This window comes from Coregonus clupeaformis, chromosome 9 (genome assembly GCF_020615455.1).
Source record: "Coregonus clupeaformis isolate EN_2021a chromosome 9, ASM2061545v1, whole genome shotgun sequence".
NCBI lineage: Eukaryota > Metazoa > Chordata > Actinopteri > Salmoniformes > Salmonidae > Coregonus > Coregonus clupeaformis.
Window position 1 is genome coordinate 12,614,502 of NC_059200.1, and position 21,469 is coordinate 12,635,970.

A 21,469-nucleotide genomic window follows, 5' to 3' on the forward strand; every position below is an offset into this window, starting at 1 on the left:
GTAGGCTATTAATGACCATCAGGAGAATCAGAGTACAGTCTTGGAGAAGCCTAGTTACCGTGACTAAACGGTCATGTGGAATTTGACTGGGGTGGTGGTAATAGGTCACCATAACAACCCTAGCTGCGCCTGGCACCTGCTACCATACCCTGTTCAAAGGCACTTAAACATGTTGTCTTGCCCATTCGCCCTCTGAATGGCACATATACACAATCCATGTCTTAATTCTTAAAAATCCTTCTTTAACCTGTCTCCTCCCCTTCATCTACACTGATTGTAGTGGATTTAACAAGTGACCTCAATAAGGGATCATAGCTTTCACCTGGATTCACCTGGTCAGTCTATGTACATTTACATTTTAGTCATTTAGCAGACGCTCTTATCCAGAGCGACTTACAGGAGCAATTAGGGTTAAGTGCCTTGCTTAAGGGCACATCGACAGATTTTTCACCTAGTCGGCTTGGGGATTAAAACCAGCGACCTTTCGGTTACTGGCACAACGCTCTTACCCACTAAGCTACCTGCCGCCCGACAGACTGACCTGTGTACCTGGATTCACCTGGTCAGTCTATGTACCTGGATTCACCTGGTCAGTCTATGTATCTTTATGTACCTGGATTCACCTGGTCAGTCTGTCTTGGAAAGATCTGGGCTTAATGGCCTTAATGGCCATTTTAAAATCTCCACCTGCAGGCTAGATGAGGACTGGCCACCCCTCAGAGCCTGGTTCCTCTAATCTCCACCTGGCAGCCAGATGAGGACTGGCCACCCCTCAGAGCCTGGTTCCTCTCTACCCAGTACAGCCAGATGAGGACTGGCCACCCCTCAGAGCCTGGTTCCTCTCTACCCAGTACAGCCAGATGAGGACTGGCCACCCCTCAGAGCCTGGTTCCTCTCTACCCAGTACAGCCAGATGAGGACTGGCCACCCCTCAGAGCCTGGTTCCTCTCTACCCAGTACAGCCAGATGAGGACTGGCCACCCCTCAGAGCCTGGTTCCTCTCTACCCAGTACAGCCAGAAGAGGACTGGCGACCCCTCAGAGCCTGGTTCCTCTAATCTCCACCTGGCAGCCAGAAGAGGACTGGCCACCCCTCAGAGCTTGGTTCCTCTCTACCCAGTACAGCCAGAAGAGGACTGGCCACCCCTCAGAGCCTGGTTCCTCTCTACCCAGTACAGCCAGATGAGGACTGGCCACCCCTCAGAGCCTGGTTCCTCTCTACCCAGTACAGCCAAATGAGGACTGGCCACCCCTCAGAGCCTGGTTCCTCTCTACCCAGTACAGCCAGATGAGGACTGGCCACCCGTCAGAGCCTGGTTCCGCTCTACCCAGTACAGCCAGATGAGGACTGGCCACCCCTCAGAGCCTGGTTCCTCTCTAGGTTTGTTCCTAGGGAGTTTTTCCTAGCCACCATGCTTCTACATCTGCATTGCTGCTGTTTGGGGTTTTAGGCTGGGTTTCTGTATAAACACTTAGTGACATCTGCTGATGTAAAAAGGGCTTCATAAATACATTTGATTTGATTGAAATTTGAAAGACCTCCTAATGTTTTGTACCCTCAGTGTGTTTGTTGAAGAGGGTGGGACTCAAGCTGCATCCCTGTCTCACCCCACGGCCCTGAAGAAAGTAATCTATGTGTTTATTGCCAATTATAACTGCACACTGTTTGTGTACATTGGTTTTATGAAGTCATATTTTTTTCCCCTAACACCGCTTTCCATCAATTTGTATAGCGGACCCTTGTGCCAAATTGAGTCCAAAGCTTATTTGAAATCAACAAAGCATGAGAAGACTTTTGTTTGTTAGTGAATAAGGGTGTGGAGGGTGTATATGTGGTCTGTTGTACAGTGTTTCTCTCTCTGTTTCAATCTACCCTTTTCCCAAAATGTGCACACTAACACTCACATTTAATAGACTACCGCTCACACACACGTTGAGAGGATAAATCAACACCACTCTTCATGGGTTGCATGTTTCGTTACAATTTTGTTTTTAACGTTTGTTTTGGACTGATGCCCGACTGTGCATTCTACTGTATGCCTCGTCAACGAGCGCTGATGACGACTGCATCAAAAGTGCATTACAGCGGCTTGGAAATACAATGACATTCAAAAGGAGGCAAATAGTTAGCAGGAAAACCTTTTGTCATCATTGTGATGTCACCAGATTGACTTTAGATGCAGTATAGCGTTAGCTAGCTAGCTAAGATTGAGGGGGAGGCCACCAGATTTTAGCTAGCTAACGTTAGCGTTGCTAGCTAAGATTGAGGGGAGGCCACCAGATTTTAGCTAGCTAACGTTAGCGTTCCTAGCTATTTTTGACTAACTTTGCCAGCTAATGACAACATTGCACACTCTCCCGAGTGGCGCAGTGGTCTAAGGCACTGCATCGCAGTGCTAGCTGTGCCACTAGAGATCCTGGTTCGAATCCAGGCTCTGTCGTAGCCGGCCGTGACCGGGAGACCCATGGGGCGGCGCACAATTGGCCCAGGGTAGGGGAGGGAATGGCCGGCAGGGGATGTTGGTAGAGCATGGCGTATGCAACGCCAGGGTTGTGGGTTTGATTCCCACGGGGGGGGCCAGTATGAAAAAATAAAAAATATATAATGTATGCACTCACTAACTGTAAGTCGCTCTGGATAAGAGCGTCTGCTAAATGACTAAAATGTTAAAATGTAAATGTATTGCCATCTGTCTAAAGTGAATTTGACAACAGGATAATGCTGGCAAAGTTGTTTCCTACTAAATATTTGACTACTTTAGCAATGTCATCATATTTCCAGGACACTATAGTGTAATTTAGACTAAACAGTGGTTAGCCTCAGTCCAGAATGACTGGGTTTATCACCACTTTAGGTCACCACTATGGCGGCGACGATAAAGGGTGGCTTGAAAACGTTCATGACAATGGCATGACGCAACCGATTGACGGAAATGCAACCTGTGAATAGCATGACTACAGGTGCGTACCAAATGGCACTCTATTCCCTATATAGTGCACTACATCTTATCAGAGCCCTGTGGGGAAAAAGGTGCTATTTGTTCCTGAGGAATGTCACAACTGTAAAGTATAGTTGAGAAGTAGGGTGGGCGTGTTCTGGGGCTGTTGGGCGGCGATCCTCTGATGTAACCTTACAATGTGAAGTTCTGCTCTCTCTCACTGTGGCAGGAAATAGATACTTATAATGTGAAGGTCTTCTCACTCTCACTGTGGCAGGAATTAGCTCCTTACAATGTGAAGGTCTGCTCTCTCTCACTGTGGCAGGAATTAGATACTTACAATGTGAAGGTCTTCTCACTCTCACTGTGGCAGGAATTAGCTCCTTACAATGTGAAGGTCTGCTCTCGCTCACTGTGGCAGGAATTAGATACTTACAATGTGAAGGTCTGCCCTCTCTCACTGTGGCAGGAAAAATATCCTTACAATGTGAAGGTCTGCTCTCTCTCACTGTGGCAGGAATTAAATCCTTACAATGTGAAGGTCTGCCCTCTCTCACTGTGGCAGGAAATATATCCTTACAATGTGAAGGTCTGCCCTCTCTCACTGTGGCAGGAAATATATACTTATAATGTGAAGGTCTTCTCACTCTCACTGTGGCAGGAATTCGATCCTTACAATGTGAAGGTCTGCTCTCTCTCACTGTGGCAGGAATTAGATACTTACAATGTGAAGGTCTTCTCACTCTCACTGTGGCAGGAATGAGCTCCTTACAATGTGAAGGTCTGCTCTCTCTCACTGTGGCAGGAATTAGATACTTACAATGTGAAGGTCTGCCCTCTCTCACTGTGGCAGGAAAAATATCCTTACAATGTGAAGGTCAGCTCTCTCTCACTGTGGCAGGAATTAGATCCTTACAATGTGAAGGTCTGCCCTCTCTCACTGTGGCAGGAAATATATCCTTACAATGTGAAGGTCTGCCCTCTCTCACTGTGGAAGGAAATATATCCTTACAATATGAAGGTCTGCCTTCTCTCACTGTGGCAGGAAATAGATACTTACAATGTGAAGTCTGCCCTCTCTCACTGTGGCAGGAAATATATCCTTACAATGTGAAGGTCTGTCCTCTCTCACTGTGGCAGGAAATATATCCTTACAATGTGAAGGTCTGCTCTCTCCCACTGTGGCAGGAATTAGATCCTTACAATGTGAAGGTCTGCCCTCTCTCACTGTGGCAGGAAATAGATCCTTACAATGTGAAGGTCTTCTCTCTCTCACTGTGGCAGGAAATAGATACGTACAATGTGAAGGTCTGCCCTCTCTCACTGTAGCAGGAAATATATCCTTACAATGTGAAGGTCTGCTCTCTCTCACTGTGGCAGGAATTAGATCCTTACAATGTGAAGGTCTGCCCTCTCTCACTGTGGCAGGAAATATATCCTTACAATGTGAAGATCTGCCCTCTCTCACTGTGGCAGGAAATAGATACTTACAATGTGAAGGTCTGCCCTCTCTCACTGTGGCAGGAAATATATCCTTACAATGTGAAGGTCTGCTCTCGCTCACTGTAGCAGGAATTAGATCCTTACAATGTGAAGGCCTGCCATCTCTCACTGTGGCAGGAAATATATCATTACAATATGAAGGTCTGCCCTTTCTCACTGTGGCAGGAAATACATCCTTACAATATGATGGTCTGCCCTCTCTCACTGTGGCAGGAAATATATCCTTACAATATGAAGGTCTTCCCTCTCTCACTGTGGCAGGAAATATATCCTTACAATGTGAAGGTCTGCCCTCTCTCACTGTGGCAGGAATTAGATCCTTACAATGTGACGGTCTGCCCTCTCTCACTGTGGCAGGAATTAGATACTTACAATGTGAAGGTCTGACCTCTCTCACTGTGGCAGGAATTAGATCCTTACAATGTGAAGGTCTGCCCTCTCTCACTGTGGCAGGAAATAGATCCTTACAATGTGAAGATCTGCCCTCTCTCACTGTGGCAGGAAATAGATCCTTACAATGTGAAGGTCTGCCCTCTCTCACTGTGGCAGGAATTAGATCCTTACAATGTGAAGGTCTGCCCTCTCTCACTGTGGCAGGAAATAGATCCTTACAATGTGAAGGTCTGCTCTCTCTCACTGTGGCAGGAAATAGATACTTACAATGTGAAGGTCTGCCCTCTCTCACTGTGGCAGGAATTAGATCCTTACAATGTGAAGGTCTGCCCTCTCTCACTGTGGCAGGAATTAGATCCTTACAATGTGAAGGTCTGCCCTCTCTCACTGTGGCAGGAATAAGATCCTTACAATGTGAAGGTCTGCCCTCTCTCACTGTGGCAGGAAATATATCCTTACAATGTGAATGTCTGCCCTCTCTCACTGTGGCAGGAAATAGATACTTACAATGTGAAGGTCTGCCCTCTCTCACTGTGGCAGGAAATAGATCCTTACAATGTGAAGGTCTGCTCTCGCTCACTGTTGCAGGAATTAGATCCTTACAATGTGAAGGTCTGCCATCTCTCACTGTGGCAGGAAATATATCATTACAATATGAAGGTCTGCCCTTTCTCACTGTGGCAGGAAATAAATCCTTACAATATGATGGTCTGCCCTCTCTCACTGTGGCAGGAAATAGATACTTACAATGTGAAGATCTGCCCTCTCTCACTGTGGCAGGAAATATATCCTTACAATATGAAGGTCTTCCCTCTCTCACTGTGGCAGGAAATATATCCTTACAATGTGAAGGTCTGCCCTCTCTCACTGTGGCAGGAATTAGATCCTTACAATGTGAAGGTCTGCCCTCTCTCACTGTGGCAGGAATTAGATCCTTACAATGTGAAGGTCTGCCCTCTCTCACTGTGGCAGGAAATATATCCTTACAATGTGAAGTCTGCCCTCTCTCACTGTGGCAGGAAATATATCCTTACAATGTGAAGGTCTGTCCTCTCTCACTGTGGCAGGAAATAAATCCTTACAATGTGAAGGTCTGCCCTCTCTCACTGTGGCAGGAAATAGATCCTTACAATGTGAAGGTCTGCCCTCTCTCACTGTGGCAGGAAATAGATCCTTACAATGTGAAGGTCTGCCCTCTCTCACTGTGGCAGGAAATAGATCCTTACAATGTGAAGGTCTGCTCTCTCTCACTGTGGCAGGAAATAGATACGTACAATGTGAAGGTCTGCCCTCTCTCACTGTGGCAGGAAATATATCCTTACAATGTGAAGGTCTGCTCTCTCTCACTGTGGCAGGAATTAGATCCTTACAATGTGAAGGTCTGCCCTCTCTCACTGTGGCAGGAAATATATCCTTACAATGTGAAGATCTGCCCTCTCTCACTGTGGCAGGAAATAGATACTTACAATGTGAAGGTCTGCCCTCTCTCACTGTGGCAGGAAATATATCCTTACAATGTGAAGGTCTGCTCTCGCTCACTGTAGCAGGAATTAGATCCTTACAATGTGAAGGTCTGCCATCTCTCACTGTGGCAGGAAATATATCATTACAATATGAAGGTCTGCCCTTTCTCACTGTGGCAGGAAATAAATCCTTACAATATGATGGTCTGCCCTCTCTCACTGTGGCAGGAAATATATCCTTACAATATGAAGGTCTTCCCTCTCTCACTGTGGCAGGAAATATATCCTTACAATGTGAAGGTCTGCCCTCTCTCACTGTGGCAGGAATTAGATCCTTACAATGTGACGGTCTGCCCTCTCTCACTGTGGCAGGAATTAGATACTTACAATTTGAAGGTCTGACCTCTCTCACTGTGGCAGGAATTAGATCCTTACAATGTGAAGGTCTGCCCTCTCTCACTGTGGCAGGAATTAGATCCTTACAATGTGAAGGTCTGCCCTCTCTCACTGTGGCAGGAAATAGATCCTTACAATGTGAAGGTCTGCCCTCTCTCACTGTGGCAGGAATTAGATCCTTACAATGTGAAGGTCTGCCCTCTCTCACTGTGGCAGGAAATATATCCTTACAATGTGAAGGTCTGCTCTCTCTCACTGTGGCAGGAAATAGATACTTACAATGTGAAGGTCTGCACTCTCTCACTGTGGCAGGAATTAGATCCTTACAATGTGAAGGTCTGCCCTCTCTCACTGTGGCAGGAATTAGATCCTTACAATGTGAAGGTCTGCCCTCTCTCACTGTGGCAGGAATTAGATCCTTACAATGTGAAGGTCTGCCCTCTCTCACTGTGGCAGGAAATATATCCTTACAATGTGAATGTCTGCCCTCTCTCACTGTGGCAGGAAATAGATACTTACAATGTGAAGGTCTGCCCTCTCTCACTGTGGCAGGAAATAGATCCTTACAATGTGAAGGTCTGCTCTCGCTCACTGTTGCAGGAATTAGATCCTTACAATGTGAAGTTCTGCCATCTCTCACTTTGGCAGGAAATATATCATTACAATATGAAGGTCTGCCCTTTCTCACTGTGGCAGGAAATAAATCCTTACAATATGATGGTCTGCCCTCTCTCACTGTGGCAGGAAATAGATACTTACAATGTGAAGATCTGCCCTCTCTCACTGTGGCAGGAAATATATCCTTACAATATGAAGGTCTTCCCTCTCTCACTGTGGCAGGAAATATATCCTTACAATGTGAAGGTCTGCCCTCTCTCACTGTGGCAGGAATTAGATCCTTACAATGTGAAGGTCTGCCCTCTCTCACTGTGGCAGGAATTAGATCCTTACAATGTGAAGGTCTGCCCTCTCTCACTGTGGCAGGAAATATATCCTTACAATGTGAAGGTCTGCCCTCTCTCACTGTGGCAGGAATTAGATCCTTACAATGTGAAGGCCTGCCCTCTCTCACTGTGGCAGGAATTAGATCCTTACAATGTGAAGGTCTGCCCTCTCTCACTGTGGCAGGAAATAGATACTTACAATGTGAAGGTCTGCCCTCTCTCACTGTGGCAGGAATTAGGTCCTTACAATGTGAAGGTCTGCCCTCTCTCACTGTGGCAGGAAATAGATACTTACAATGTGAAGGTCTGCCCTCTCTCACTGTGGCAGGAATTAGATCCTTACATTGTGAAGGTCTGCCCTCTCTCACTGCCAGCAGATCTCCAGCAGGGCTGGCTGGGACACACACTCAATCACAGAGAGCCACTAACCAATCACAGAGAGCCACTAACCCTAACCCACACCAAACCTAGTTGCAGGTGCTGGAATTCCCTCTCACAACGTTTTGTGTTTAATTTAACAGTATGTTCTGGACTTGCTCTCAAAATAACCATACCAACACCTCAACAGTGTGTTAGATGGTATAACCCTACCCAACACCCCCAACAGTGTGTTGTTAGATGGTATAACCCTATCCAACACCCCCAACAGTGTGTTGTTGTTAGATGGTATAACCCTATCCAACACCCCCAACAGTGTGTTGTTTTTAGATGGTATAACCCTATCCAACACCCCCAACAGTGTGTTGTTAGATCGTATAACCCAATCCAACACCCCCAACAGTGTGTTGTTGTTAGATGGTATAACCCTATCCAACACCCCCGACAGTGTGTTAGATGGTATAACCCTACCAAACACCCCCAACAGTCATGCCATTAATCCGCCGCCAACACCTCATGTTTCAGAATGATAATGCACGGCCCCATGTCGCAAGGATCTGTTCACAATTCCTGGAAGCTGAAAATATCCCAGTTCTTCCATGGCCTGCATACTCACCAGACATGTCACCCATTGAGCATGTTTGGGATGCTCTGGATCAATTTGTACAACAGTGTGTTCCTGTTCCCGCCAATATCCAGAAACTTCGCACAGCCATTGAAGAGGAGTGGGACAACATTCAACAGGCCACAATCAACAGCTTGATCAACTCTATACGACGGAGATGTGTCACACTGCATGAGGCAGAAATGGTGATTATACCAGATACTGACTGGTTTTCGGATCCAGAATGTCTCCCTCCCGCACTTGGACTGGCTTCAATGTAGAACGGCTGGTTGGGAGGAAGTGTTGAGGAAGGTAAAATAGTGAAAGAGTAAAATGTGGTAACTGCCCTGCCATTCCATCCTCCCCTGGTACTAGGAGGTACCCCTCTACAGCAACAGCAGAGCAGATAACAGACAGACATGTTTCCTCCCAGCCTCAGTCCTGGTTTCAAGTTGTGTTTGTTTTCTTTCAAATACTGTGAGCATTTGATTGAGTGCCATATGGGCAGGTTTTGCAACGTTGGTACTATTCCATTGATTCCATTTCAACAGGCAAGCTCAAAACGAGCGTGGCTTAGGTATTTTACATTTTTACATTTACGTCATTTAGCAGACTCTCTTATCCAGAGCGACTCACAAATTGGTTCATTCACCTTATAGCCAGTGGAATAACCACTTTACAATGTTTTTTTTTTTTTTTTTTTTTGGGGGGTATAAGGATTACTTTATCCTATCCCAGGTATTCCTTAAAGAGGTGGGGTTTCAAATGTCTCCGGAAGGTGGTGAGTGACTCCGCTGTCCTGGCGTCGTGAGGGAGCTTGTTCCACCATTGGGGTGCCAGAGCAGCGAACAGTTTTGACTGGGCTGAGCGGGAACTGTGCTTCCGCAGAGGTAGGGGAGCCAGCAGGCCAGAGGTGGATGAACGCAAAGCCCTCGTTTGGGTGTAGGGACTGATCAGAGCCTGAAGGTACGGAGGTGCCGTTCCCCTCACAGCTTTGTAGGCAAGCACCATGGTCTTGTAGCAGATGCGAGCTTCAACTGGAAGCCAGTGGAGTGTGCGGAGGAGTGGGGTGACGTGAGAGAACTTGGGAAGGTTGAACACCAGACGGGCTGCGGCATTCTGGATGAGTTGTAGGGGTTTAATGGCACAGGCAGGGAGCCCAGCCAACAGCGAGTTGCAGTAATCCAGACGGGAGATGACAAGTGCCTGGATTAGGACCTGTGCCGCTTCCTGTGTAAGGCAGGGTCGTACTCTCCGAATGTTGTAGAGCATGAACCTACAGGATCGGGTCACCGCCTTGATGTTAGCGGAGAACGACAGGGTGTTGTCCAGGGTCACGCCAAGGCTCTTCGCACTCTGGGAGGAGTACACAACGGAGTTGTCAACCGTGATGGTGAGATCATGGAACGGGCAGTCCTTCCCCGGGAGGAAGAGCAGCTCCGTCTTGCCGAGGTTCAGCTTGAGGTGGTGATCCGTCATCCATACTGATATGTCTGCCAGACATGCAGAGATGCGATTCGCCACCTTGTTATCAGAAGGGGAAAGGAGAAGATTAGTTGTGTGTCGTCTGCATAGCAATGATAGGAGAGGCCATCTGAGGATATGACAGAGCCAAGTGACTTGGTGTATAGCGAGAATGGGAGAGGGCCTAGAACTGAGACCTAGGGGACACCAGTGGTGAGAGCACGTGGTGCGGAGACAGCTTCTCGCCACGCCACTTGGTAGGAGCGACTGGTCAGGTAGGACGCAATCCAAGAGTGAGCCGCGCCGGAGATGCCCAGCTCGGAGAGGGTGGAGAGGAGGATCTGATGGTTCACAGTATCAAAGGCAGCAGACAGGTCTAGAAGGACAAGAGCAGAGGAGAGAGAGTTAGCTTTAGCAGTGTGGAGAGCCTCCGTGACACAGAGAAGAGCAGTCTCAGTTGAATGACCAGTCTTGAAACCTGACTGGTTTGGATCAAGAAGGTCATTCTGAGAGAGATAGCAAGAGAGTTGGCTAAAGACGGCACGCTCAATAGTTTTGGAGAGAAAAGAAAGAAGTGATACTGGTCTGTAGTTGTTGACATCAGAGGGATCGAGTGTTGGTTTTTTGAGAAGGGGTGCAACTCTCGCTCTCTTGAAGATGGAAAGGACATAGCCAGCGGTCAAGGATGAGTTGATCAGCGAGGTGAGGTAAGGGAGAAGGTCACCGGAGATGGTCTGGAGAAGAGAGGAGGGGATAGGGTCAAGCGGGCAGGTTGTTGGGCGGCCGGCCGTCACAAGTCGCAAGATTTCATCTGGAGAGAGAGGGGAGAAAGAAGTCAAAGCATAGGGTAGGGCAGTGTGAGCAGGATCAGCAGTGTCATTTGACTTTTTATTTGAAAGAATACAATTACTACTTGAACCTAAGTCTGGTTTCACCCTGATCTGATCCAGTCATACACAGCAGCAGCTGGGCTAGGAGAGGGGGCAGGGAGAGGAACCAGTCCAGGTTTATAGGGGCGGCGTGGGGGTGTTAGGAGAGGGGGCAGGGAGAGGAACCAGCCCAGGTTTATAGGGGCGGCGTGGGGGTGTTAGGGAGAGGGGGCAGGGAGAGGAACCAGCCCAGGTTTATAGGGGCGGCGTGGGGGTGTTAGGAGAGGGGTCAGGGAGAGGAACCAGCCCAGGTTTATAGGGGCGGCGTGGGGGGTGTTAGGAGAGGGGTCAGGGAGAGGCACCAGCCCAGGTTTATAGGGGCGTTGGGGGTGTTAGGAGAGGGGTCAGGGAGAGGAACCAGCCCAGGTTTATAGGGGCGGCGTGGGGGTGTTAGGAGAGAGGTCAGGGAGAGGAACCAGCCCAGGTTTATAGGGGCGGCGTGGGGGTGCTAGGAGAGGGGTCAGGGAGAGGAACCAGCCCAGGTTTATAGGGGCGGCGTGGGGGGTGCTAGGAGAGGGGTCAGGGAGAGGAACCAGCCCAGGTTTATAGGGCGGCGTGGGGGTGCTAGGAGAGGGTCAGGGAGAGGAACCAGCCCAGGTTTATAGGGGCGGCGTGGGGGTGCTAGGAGAGGGGTCAGGAGAGGAACCAGCCCAGGTTTATAGGGGCGGCGTGGGGGTGCTAGGAGAGGGGTCAGGGAGAGGAACCAGCCCAGGTTTATAGGGGCGGCGTGGGGGTGCTAGGAGAGGGGGCAGGGAGAGGAACCAGCCCAGGTTTATAGGGGCGGCGTGGGGGTGTTAGGAGAGGGGGGCAGGGAGAGGGACCAGCCCAGGTTTATAGGGCGGCGTGGGGGTGTTAGGAGAGGGGGCAGGGAGAGGAACCAGCCCAGGTTTATAGGGGCGGCGTGGGGGGTGTTAGGAGAGGGGGCAGGGAGAGGAACCAGTCCAGGTTTATAGGGGCGGCGTGGGGGGTGCTAGGGAGAGGGGTCAGGAGAGGAACCAGCCCAGGTTTATAGGGGCGGCATGGGGGTGTTAGGAGAGGGGGCAGGGAGAGGAACCAGTCCAGGTTTATAGGGGCGGCGTGGGGGGTGTTAGGAGAGGGGGCAGGGAGAGGAACCAGCCCAGGTTTATAGGGGCGGCGTGGGGGGTGTTAGGGAGAGGGGTCAGGGAGAGGAACCAGCCCAGGTTTATAGGGGCGGCGTGGGGGGTGTTAGGAGAGGGGACAGGGAGAGGAACCAGTCCAGGTTTATAGGGGCGGCGTGGGGGGTGTTAGGAGAGGGGGCAGGGAGAGGAACCAGTCCAGGTTTATAGGGGCGGCGTGGGGGTGTTAGGAGAGGGGGCAGGGAGAGGAACCAGCCCAGGTTTATAGGGGCGGCGTGGGGGTGTTAGGAGAGGGGTCAGGGAGAGGAACCAGTCCAGGTTTATAGGGGCGGCGTGGGGGTGTTAGGGAGAGGGGGCAGGGAGAGGAACCAGCCCAGGTTTATAGGGGCGGCGTGGGGGTGTTAGGGAGAGGGGGCAGAGAGAGGAACCAGCCCAGGTTTATAGGGGCGGCGTGGGGGGTGTTAGGGAGAGGGTCAGGGAGAGGAACCAGCCCAGGTTTATAGGGGCGGCGTGGTGGTGCTAGGAGAGGGGGCAGGGAGAGGAACCAGCCCAGGTTTATAGGGGCGGCGTGGGGGTGCAGGGAGAGGAACCAGCCCAGGTTTATAGGGGGCGGCGTGGGGGTGTTAGGAGAGGGGTCAGGGAGAGGAACCAGCCCAGGTTTATAGGGGCGGCGTGGGGGTGTTAGGAGAGGGGTCATGGAGAGGAACCAGCCCAGGTTTATAGGGGCGGCGTGGGGGTGTTAGGAGAGGGGGCAGGGAGAGGAACCAGCCCAGGTTTATAGGGGCGGCGTGGGGGTGTTAGGAGAGGGGGCAGGGAGAGGAACCAGCCCAGGTTTATAGGGGCGGCGTGGGGGTGTTAGGAGAGGGGTCAGGGAGAGGAACCAGCCCAGGTTTATAGGGGGCGGCGTTGGGGTGTTAGGAGAGGGGTCAGGGAGAGGAACCAGCCCAGGTTTATAGGGGCGGCGTGGGGGGTGCTAGGGAGAGGGGTCAGGGAGAGGAACCAGTCCAGGTTTATAGGGGCGGCGTGGGGGTGTTAGGAGAGGGGGCAGGGAGAGGAACCAGTCCAGGTTTATAGGGGCGGCGTGGGGGTGTTAGGAGAGGGGTCAGGGAGAGGAACCAGCCCAGGTTTATAGGGGCGGCGTGGGGGTGTTAGGAGAGGGGGCAGGGAGAGGAACCAGCCCAGGTTTATAGGGGCGGCGTGGGGGGGTGTTAGGAGAGGGGGCAGGGAGAGGAACCAGCCCAGGTTTATAGGGGCGGCGTGGGGGTGCAGGGAGAGGAACCAGCCCAGGTTTATAGGGGCGGCGTGGGGGTGTTAGGAGAGGGGTCAGGGAGAGGAACCAGTCCAGGTTTATAGGGGCGGCGTGGGGGTGTTTTACCCCCTCTTGGTGTGGTCTGGGTGTTGGATGGAGGAGTGGGCTTAGAGAACCATACAGTATGTACTGTCGTTTAGAAACCGCGTGTGTGTGTTGGATGCAGTGACGACGTGATGGACAAGAACCAAGGTCAGTGACGACGTGTTGGACAAGAACCAAGGTCATTGACGACGTGTTGGACAAGAACCAAGGTCATTGACGACGTGTTGGACAAGAACCAAGGTCATTGACGACGTGTTGGACAAGAACCAGAGCTTTCTCCACGCTGTAGATTTATTCTGATATTTATGAGTGTTTACTGTAAAGAATGTAGAAGCATTTAAGGTTTGTTGAAAACATAAAGATGTTTTTCATCAAATAAAGTCTGACATTAACTTTTACAGGCCACTATAACTGGACATTAATCTGGACAATTTTAAACAATTTAAATATGCTGCATAGTAAAATCAAATCCCTGTTTTAAATGACTCTAGTTGATAAAGATCAGATGCCTCTTTTAAATGACTAGTTGATACAGATCAAAACTGTCACGATCGTTGAGAGACGGGTCAGACCAAGGTGCAGCGTGGTATGCGTACATATTTATTAGTGAAGATAAACACTTGACAAAACAACAAAAGCAACGTAACGTGAAGTCCTATGGGCTATACTCACAACAAGCCTAACATTTACATTTTACATTTTAGTCATTTAGCAGACGCTCTTATCCAGAGCGACTTACAGGAGCAATTAGGGTTAAGTGCCTTGCTCAAGGGCACATTAACGTCATTTAGCAGACGCTCTTAGCCAGAGCGACTCACAAATTGGTGCGTTCACCCTATAGCCAGTGGGATAACCACTTTACAATTTGGGGGGGTTAGAAGGATTACTTTATCCTATCCCAGGTATTCCTTAAAGAGGTGGGGTTTCAAATGTCTCCGGAAGGTGGTGAGTGACTCCGCTGTCCTGGCGTCGTGAGGGAGCTTGTTCCACCATTGGGGTGCCAGAGCAGCGAACAGTTTTGACTGGGCTGAGCGGGAGCTATGCTTCCGCAGAGGAAGGAGCCAGCAGGCCAGAGGTGGATGAACGCAATGCCCTCGTTTGGGTGTAGGGACTGATCAGAGCCTGAAGGTACAGAGGTGCCGTTCCCCTCACTGCTCCATAGGCAAGCACCATGGTCTTGTAGCGGATGCGAAGCTTCAACTGGAAGCCAGTGGAGTGTGCGGAGGAGGGGGGTGACGGAGAGAACTTGGGAAGGTTGAACACCAGACGGGCTGCGGCATTCTGGATGAGTTGTAGGGGTTTAATGGCACAGGCAGGGAGGCCAGCCAACAGCGAGTTGCAGTAGTCCAGACGGGAGATGACAAGTGCCTGGATTAGGACCTGTGCCGCTTCCTGTGTAAGGCAGGGTCGTACTCTCCGAATGTTGTAGAGCATGAACCTGCAGGAGCGGGTCACCGCCTTGATGTTGGCGGAGAAACGACAGGGTGTTGTCCAGGGTCATGCCTAGGCTCTTCGCACTCTGGGAGGAGGACACAGCGGAGTTGTCAACCGTGATGGCGAGATCACGGAACGGGCAGTCCTTTCCCGGGAGGAAGAGCAGCTCCGTCTTGCCAGGGGTTCAGCTTGAGGTGGTGATCCGTCATCCATACTGATATGTCTGCCAGACATGCAGAGATGCGATTCGCCACCTGGTTATCAGAAGGGGGAAAGGAGAAGATTAGTTGTGTATCGTCAGCGTAGCAATGATAGGAAAGGCCATGTGAGGATATGACAGAGCCAAGTGACTTGGTGTATAGGGAGAAAAGGAGAGGGCCTAGAACTGAGCCCTGGGGGACACCAGTGGTGAGAGCACGTGGTGCGGAGACAGCTTCTCGCCACGCCACTTGGTAGGAGCGACCGGTCAGGTAGGACGCAATCCAGGAGTGAGCCGCGCCGGAGATGCCCAGCTCGGAGAGGGTGGAGAGGAGGATCTGATGGTTCACAGTATCAAAGGCAGCAGACAGGTCTAGAAGGACAAGAGCAGAGGAGAGAGAGTTAGCTTTAGCAGTGCGGAGAGTCTCCGTGACACAGAGAAGAGCAGTCTCAGTTGAATGACCAGTCCTGAAACCTGATTGATTTGGATCAAGAAGGTCATTCTGAGAGAGATAGAACACAAACACGAGTCAAGATCCAACAACTAAGGTAGGCAACCAGGCTACTAAAGTATGATCCCCAATCAGAGACAACGAGCGACAGCTGCCTCTGATTGGGAATCACACCCGGCCAAACATAGAAAGATCAACCTAGATCTACAACATAGAAATACACTAACATAGATCTCAACAGAAAACTCACACCCTGACCCAACCAACAAGAGTCCTCTCGATCAGGGCGTGACAAAATCCCTGTTTTAAAATGACTCTAGTTGATAAAGATCAGATCCCTCTTTTAAATGATTCTAGTTGATACAGATCAAAACCCTGTTTTAAAATGACTCTAGTTGATGAAGATCAAATCCCTGTTTTAAATGACTAGTTGATGAAGATCAAATCCCTGTTTTAAATTACTCTAGTTGATAAAGATCATATCCCTGTTTTAAAATGACTCTAGTTGATGAAGATCAAATCCCTGTTTTAAATGACTCTAGTTGATAAAGATCAAATCCCTGTTTTAAAATTACTCTAGTTGATGAAGATCAGATCCCTCTTTTAAATTACTCTAGTTGATAAAGATCAAATCCCTGTTTTAAAATGACTAGTTGATAAAAATCAAATCCCAGTTTAAAATGACTCTAGTTGATGAAGATCAGATCCCTGTTTTAAATGACTCTAGCTGATGAATATCAGATCCCTGTTTTAAATGACCCTAGTTGATGAAGATCAAATCCCTGTTTTAAATGACTCTAGTTGATAAAGATCATATCCCTGTTTTAAAATGACTCTAGTTGATGAAGATCAAATCCCTGTTTTAAATGACTCTAGTTGATAAAGATCCATCTCCCTGTTTTAATGACTAGTTGATGAAGATCAAATCCCTGTTAAAATGACTCTAGTTGATGAAGATCAGATCCCTGTTTTAAATGACTCTAGTTGATGAAGATCAAATCCCTGTTTTAAATGACTCTAGTTGATGAAGATCAGATCCCTGTTTTAAATGACTCTAGTTGATGAAAATCAAATCCCTGTTTTAAATTACTCTAGTTGATAAAAATCAAATCCCTGTTTTAAAATGACTCTAGTTGATAAAGATCAAATCCCTGTTTTAAATGACTCTGTCACGTCTACTCCGGCTCCTCCCCTCCGGCGTGCGACGTCGCCGGAATACTAACCACCGGTCCTGGGATTCTTCATTACGAGCACCTACAGATCATTATGATTCACACCTGGACTCCATTACCTTCCTCATTACCTCCCCTTTATCGGTCCCTCCCTTACGTTTATTCCTCAGTCGATATTGTTCTTGTGTCCATGCTATATCGCCACTGTTACGCTGGCTCGTTTGTTGTTTTATTAAATGTTTCACCTGCTTCTCGACTCACAGCGTCATTGTTACAGACTCTAGTTTATAAAGATCAAATCCCTGTTTTAAAATGACTCTAGTTGATAAAGATCAAATCCCTGTTTTAAAATGACTCTAGTTGATAAAGATCAGATCCCTGTTTTAAAATGACTCTAGTTTATAAAGATCAAATCATTGTTTTAAAATGACTAGTTGATCAAGATCAAATAAAGTAACACAACTAGTTGTAATAAAACAGGGTTTTTTAAAATCCTGGATGCTGATTGGTTGATAGCAGGGAGTTATTCATGACAATTCCTGCAAAATGTGATAATGCCATAATTCCAGTTCAAGTATCAATGTGCATCCATTCATGAACTTCATCCAATGTCCCGGGCCAGAAATTTAAACTTTTTTTTCTAGACCTTATTTCACCCTGCGTTTGGTACAATGGGGGTTAATATAAGCTGACCTGTGCAACATGTTGCAGTTTTATTTTCTATCTCCACCGTGCCATGCATATGAAAGTGACGAAACCGAAAGCTTCTCTGATCAAATTAATTGATCAGGATCATTATAAATTGCAATAACACTGAAGGTAAAACAAATGTAAATGCACATAGTTTGCTGTCATTTCAGCTGTTTGATGTGATTGTGTGTTAGATTTAGTTGGCTAGCTAGCTAGCAAAAGGAGAAGTAACCTTAGCCTAGCTGTCATTTCAGCTGCTTGATGTGATTGTGTGTTAGCTTTAGTTGGCTAGCTAGCTAGCAAAAGGAGAAGTAACCTTAGCCTAGCTATCATTTCAGCTGCTTGATGTGATTGTGTGTTAGCTTTAGTTGGCTAGCTAGCTAGCAGAGGAGAAGTAACCTTAGCCTAGCTGTCCTTCATAACTATCTTATTGACTTGACAATCAGCTGGTTGTTGCCTACACTGCCTTCAGAAAGTATTCATACTCCTTGACTTATTCCACATTTTGCTGTGTTACAGCCTGAATTCAAAATGGATTAAAAAAAAAAAATCTCTATGTAAGGTCCCACAAGTGGCAGTTAATGTCAGAGCAGAAACTATACCATGAAGTCCAAGGAACTGTCTGTAGATCTCCGAGATATAACTGTGATGAGGCATATATCTGGGGAAGGGTATAAAACTATGTCTAGAGTGTTGAAAGTTTCCAAGAGCACAGTGGTCTCCATCATTGGGAAATTGAAAAACATATTGAACTATCCAGACTCTGCCTAGAGCTGTTTGTCCGACCAACCTAAGCAACCGGGCAAGAAGAAACTTGGTCAGGAAGGTGACCTAGAACCCAGTGACAACTCTTACAGAACAACAGAGTTCCTTGGCTGAGACGGGAGAACCTACTAGAAGGACAACAGTCTCTACAGCACTTCACCAAACTGGGCTTCATGGGAGAGTGGCAAGACAGAAGCACAGCACGCCTGGAGTTTGCAAAAAGGCACGTGAAAGACTCGAGTGGTTTAAGGGGAAACATTTAAATGTCTTGGAATGGCCTAGTCAAAGCCCAGTCCTCAATCCAGTTGAGAATCTGTGGTATGACCTAAAGATTGCTGTACACCAGCGGAACCCATCCAACTTGGAGGAGCTGGAGCAGTTTTGCCTTGATGAATGGGCCAAAATCCCAGTGGCTAGATGTGCCAAGCTTATAGAGACATACCCCAAGACACTTGCAGCTGTAATTGCTGCAAAAGGTGGCCCTACAAAGTATTTGTCACGAATTCCGCCGAGGCTGCTCCTCCTCCTTGTTCGGGAAGGCTTCGGCGTTCGTCGTCCCCGGAGTACTAGCTGCCACCGTTTGATGTTATCTATGTTTGTTTGGTTTTGTCTGTTTAGTGCACCTGTTCCTTATCACGTCTTGATTATGTCACCTATAAGTTTCCTTTGGTTTTAATTGTAGTTGTGTGTCGTTGTACGCCTGTCGTTTGGTGTAGGTTGTTTGTTTGCTTATTGTTAGTGCTGTTCGCACTTTACGCACTGTTTTGCGTATTCGCTCGCCTCCTGTTTTGCGTATTCGCTCGCCTCCTGTTTTGCGTATTCGCTCGCCTCCTGTTTATGAGGCCTGTTTGGATTGTTCTTTGCTCCCGTGAATATTAAAAGTCAGATCGACTAAGCTTCTGTGTCCTGCGCCTGACTCCAACACCACATCCACATCAGCCCTTGACAGAACGACACACCATCATGGAGTCAGCAGGAGCAGCGGCGGCGACCGAGTCGCTGGAGGATCGGGTCAGCTGCCAGGACGCCAGGATCCAGCAACTCGGCTCCGCCATGCAGGAAGTCATGAACACCCTGCGCCGATGGGAAAGGGGAGGCGTGCCCACACCTCCTCCTACCTTACCACCACCATCGGCCAGTCCCACCAGACCGGTTCCGGAATCCAGTGGGATTCGGCTCTCGCTCCCGAGGGCGTATGATGGCACAGCAGCCGGGTGTCAGGGGTTCCTCCTTCAGGTGGAACTCTACCTGGCCACCATACACCCGGCGCCCTCGGGATACGAGAGCGTGTCCGCCCTCATCTCCTGTCTCTCCGGCAAGGCGTTGGAGTGGGCCAACACCGAATGGAGGGGAATAGACGCCGCCACCATCAGCTACGCGGAGTTCTCCCGCCGCTTCAGGGCTGTTTTCGATCACCCTCCTGAGGGTAAAGCGGCGGGGGAGCGTTTGTTCCACCTCCGACAGGGGAAGAGGAGCGCCCAGGATTTCGCCCTGGATTTCCGGACTCTAGCGGCGGATGCGGGGTGGAATGAGAGGGCCCTCATCGACCACTATAGGTGTAGCCTGCGAGAGGACGTTCGTCGAGAGCTGGCATGCAGGGACACCAATCTGTCCTTTGACCAGCTAGTGGACATGTCCATCCGTCTGGATACCCTGCTGGCCACCCGCGGACGTCCCGAGATGGGGCCGGCCATTCCAAGCCCAATGGAGCTCGGGGGTGCTGGCGCTAGAGGGAGAAGGAGAGAGAATCCGAGGGGGGCCGTCCCCTGCACCAGCTGTGGCCGTGGAGGACTAGGTGCTGGGGAGGGTCTCCAGGTAATCAGGACAACAGGTCGCGCACTGGAGAGTCATTTCAGGTGAGTAGGCGCCCCACTCACCCAGAGCTCTCTGTTGTTCACTTTTGTATACCTGTGGTATTTCCTCAGGTTGCATCTCATTCCCAGCATAAGGCGCTAGTCGATTCAGGCGCAGCTGGGAATTTTATTGATCGGAAATTTTGTTCTAGGTTAGGGATTCCCCTCCTGCCCGTTGATACACACTTTCCTGTCCATGCCCTAGATAGCCGCCCGTTGGGGTCTGGGTTGATTAGGGAAGTCACAGCGCCACTAAAGATGAAGACGCAGGGGGGTCATGAGGAGATTATTCAGTTGTACCTAATTGACTCTCCTGCGTATCCCGTGGTGCTGGGGCTTCCTTGGTTAGTCACCCATGACCCCACCATTTCGTGGCAACAGAGGGCTCTCAAGGAATGGTCTGGCCAGTGTGTTGGGCGATGTCTAGGTGTTTCCGTGGGGGCGACCACGGTGGAGAGTCCGAACCAAGTTCCCCCTGAGTATGAGGATTTGGCACTCGTGTTCAGCAAGACGAGGGCGACACGATTGCCACCTCATAGGCAGGGAGATTGTGCGATAAACCTCCAGACAGGTGCGGCACTTCCGCGGAGCCATGTGTATCCTCTGTCTCAAGAGGAGACGGTGGCTATGGAGACATACATAGCTGAGTCCCTGAAACAGGGATACATACGGCCCTCCACTTCCCCTGCGTCCTCGAGTTTCTATTTTGTGAAGAAGAAAGAGGGAGGTTTGCGCCCGTGTATTGATTATCGTAGTCTCAATCAGATCACTGTGAAATACAGTCACCCTCTTCCTCTGATTGCGAGAATGACTGAATCATTACGCTGGCGCGGTTCTTCACAAAACTGGATCTCAGGAGCGCTTATAACTTGGTGCGCATTAGGGAGGGGGATGAATGGAAGACAGCATTTAGTACCACCTCAGGTCATTATGAGTATCTCGTCATGCCATACGGGTTAATGAATGCTCCTTCAGTCTTCCAATCATTTGTGGACGAGATCTTCCGGGACCTGCATGGGCAGGGAGTGGTAGTGTACATTGATGACATCTTAGTGTACTCTGCTACACGTGCCGAGCATGTAGCCCTGGTACGCCAAGTGTTGGGTAGGCTGTTGGAGCATGACTTGTATGTCAAGGCAGAGAAATGTCTGTTTTTCCAGGAGTCCATCTCCTTCTTGGGTCATTGGTTGTCTGCGTCAGGGGTGAAGATGGAGATTGACCGTGTGTCAGCCGTGCGTGACTGGCAAATCCCAACCACTGTTAAAGAGGTGCAGCAGTTTTTGGGTTTTGCCAATTACTACCGGAGGTTTATCCGGGGTTTTGGACAGGTAGCAGCTCCCATTACGTCCCTGCTGAAGGGGTGCCCGGTGCGTTTGCAGTGGTCGGCTGAAGTGGACAGGGCGTTTCGTAAACTGAAGGACCTGTTCACTTCGGCTCCGGTG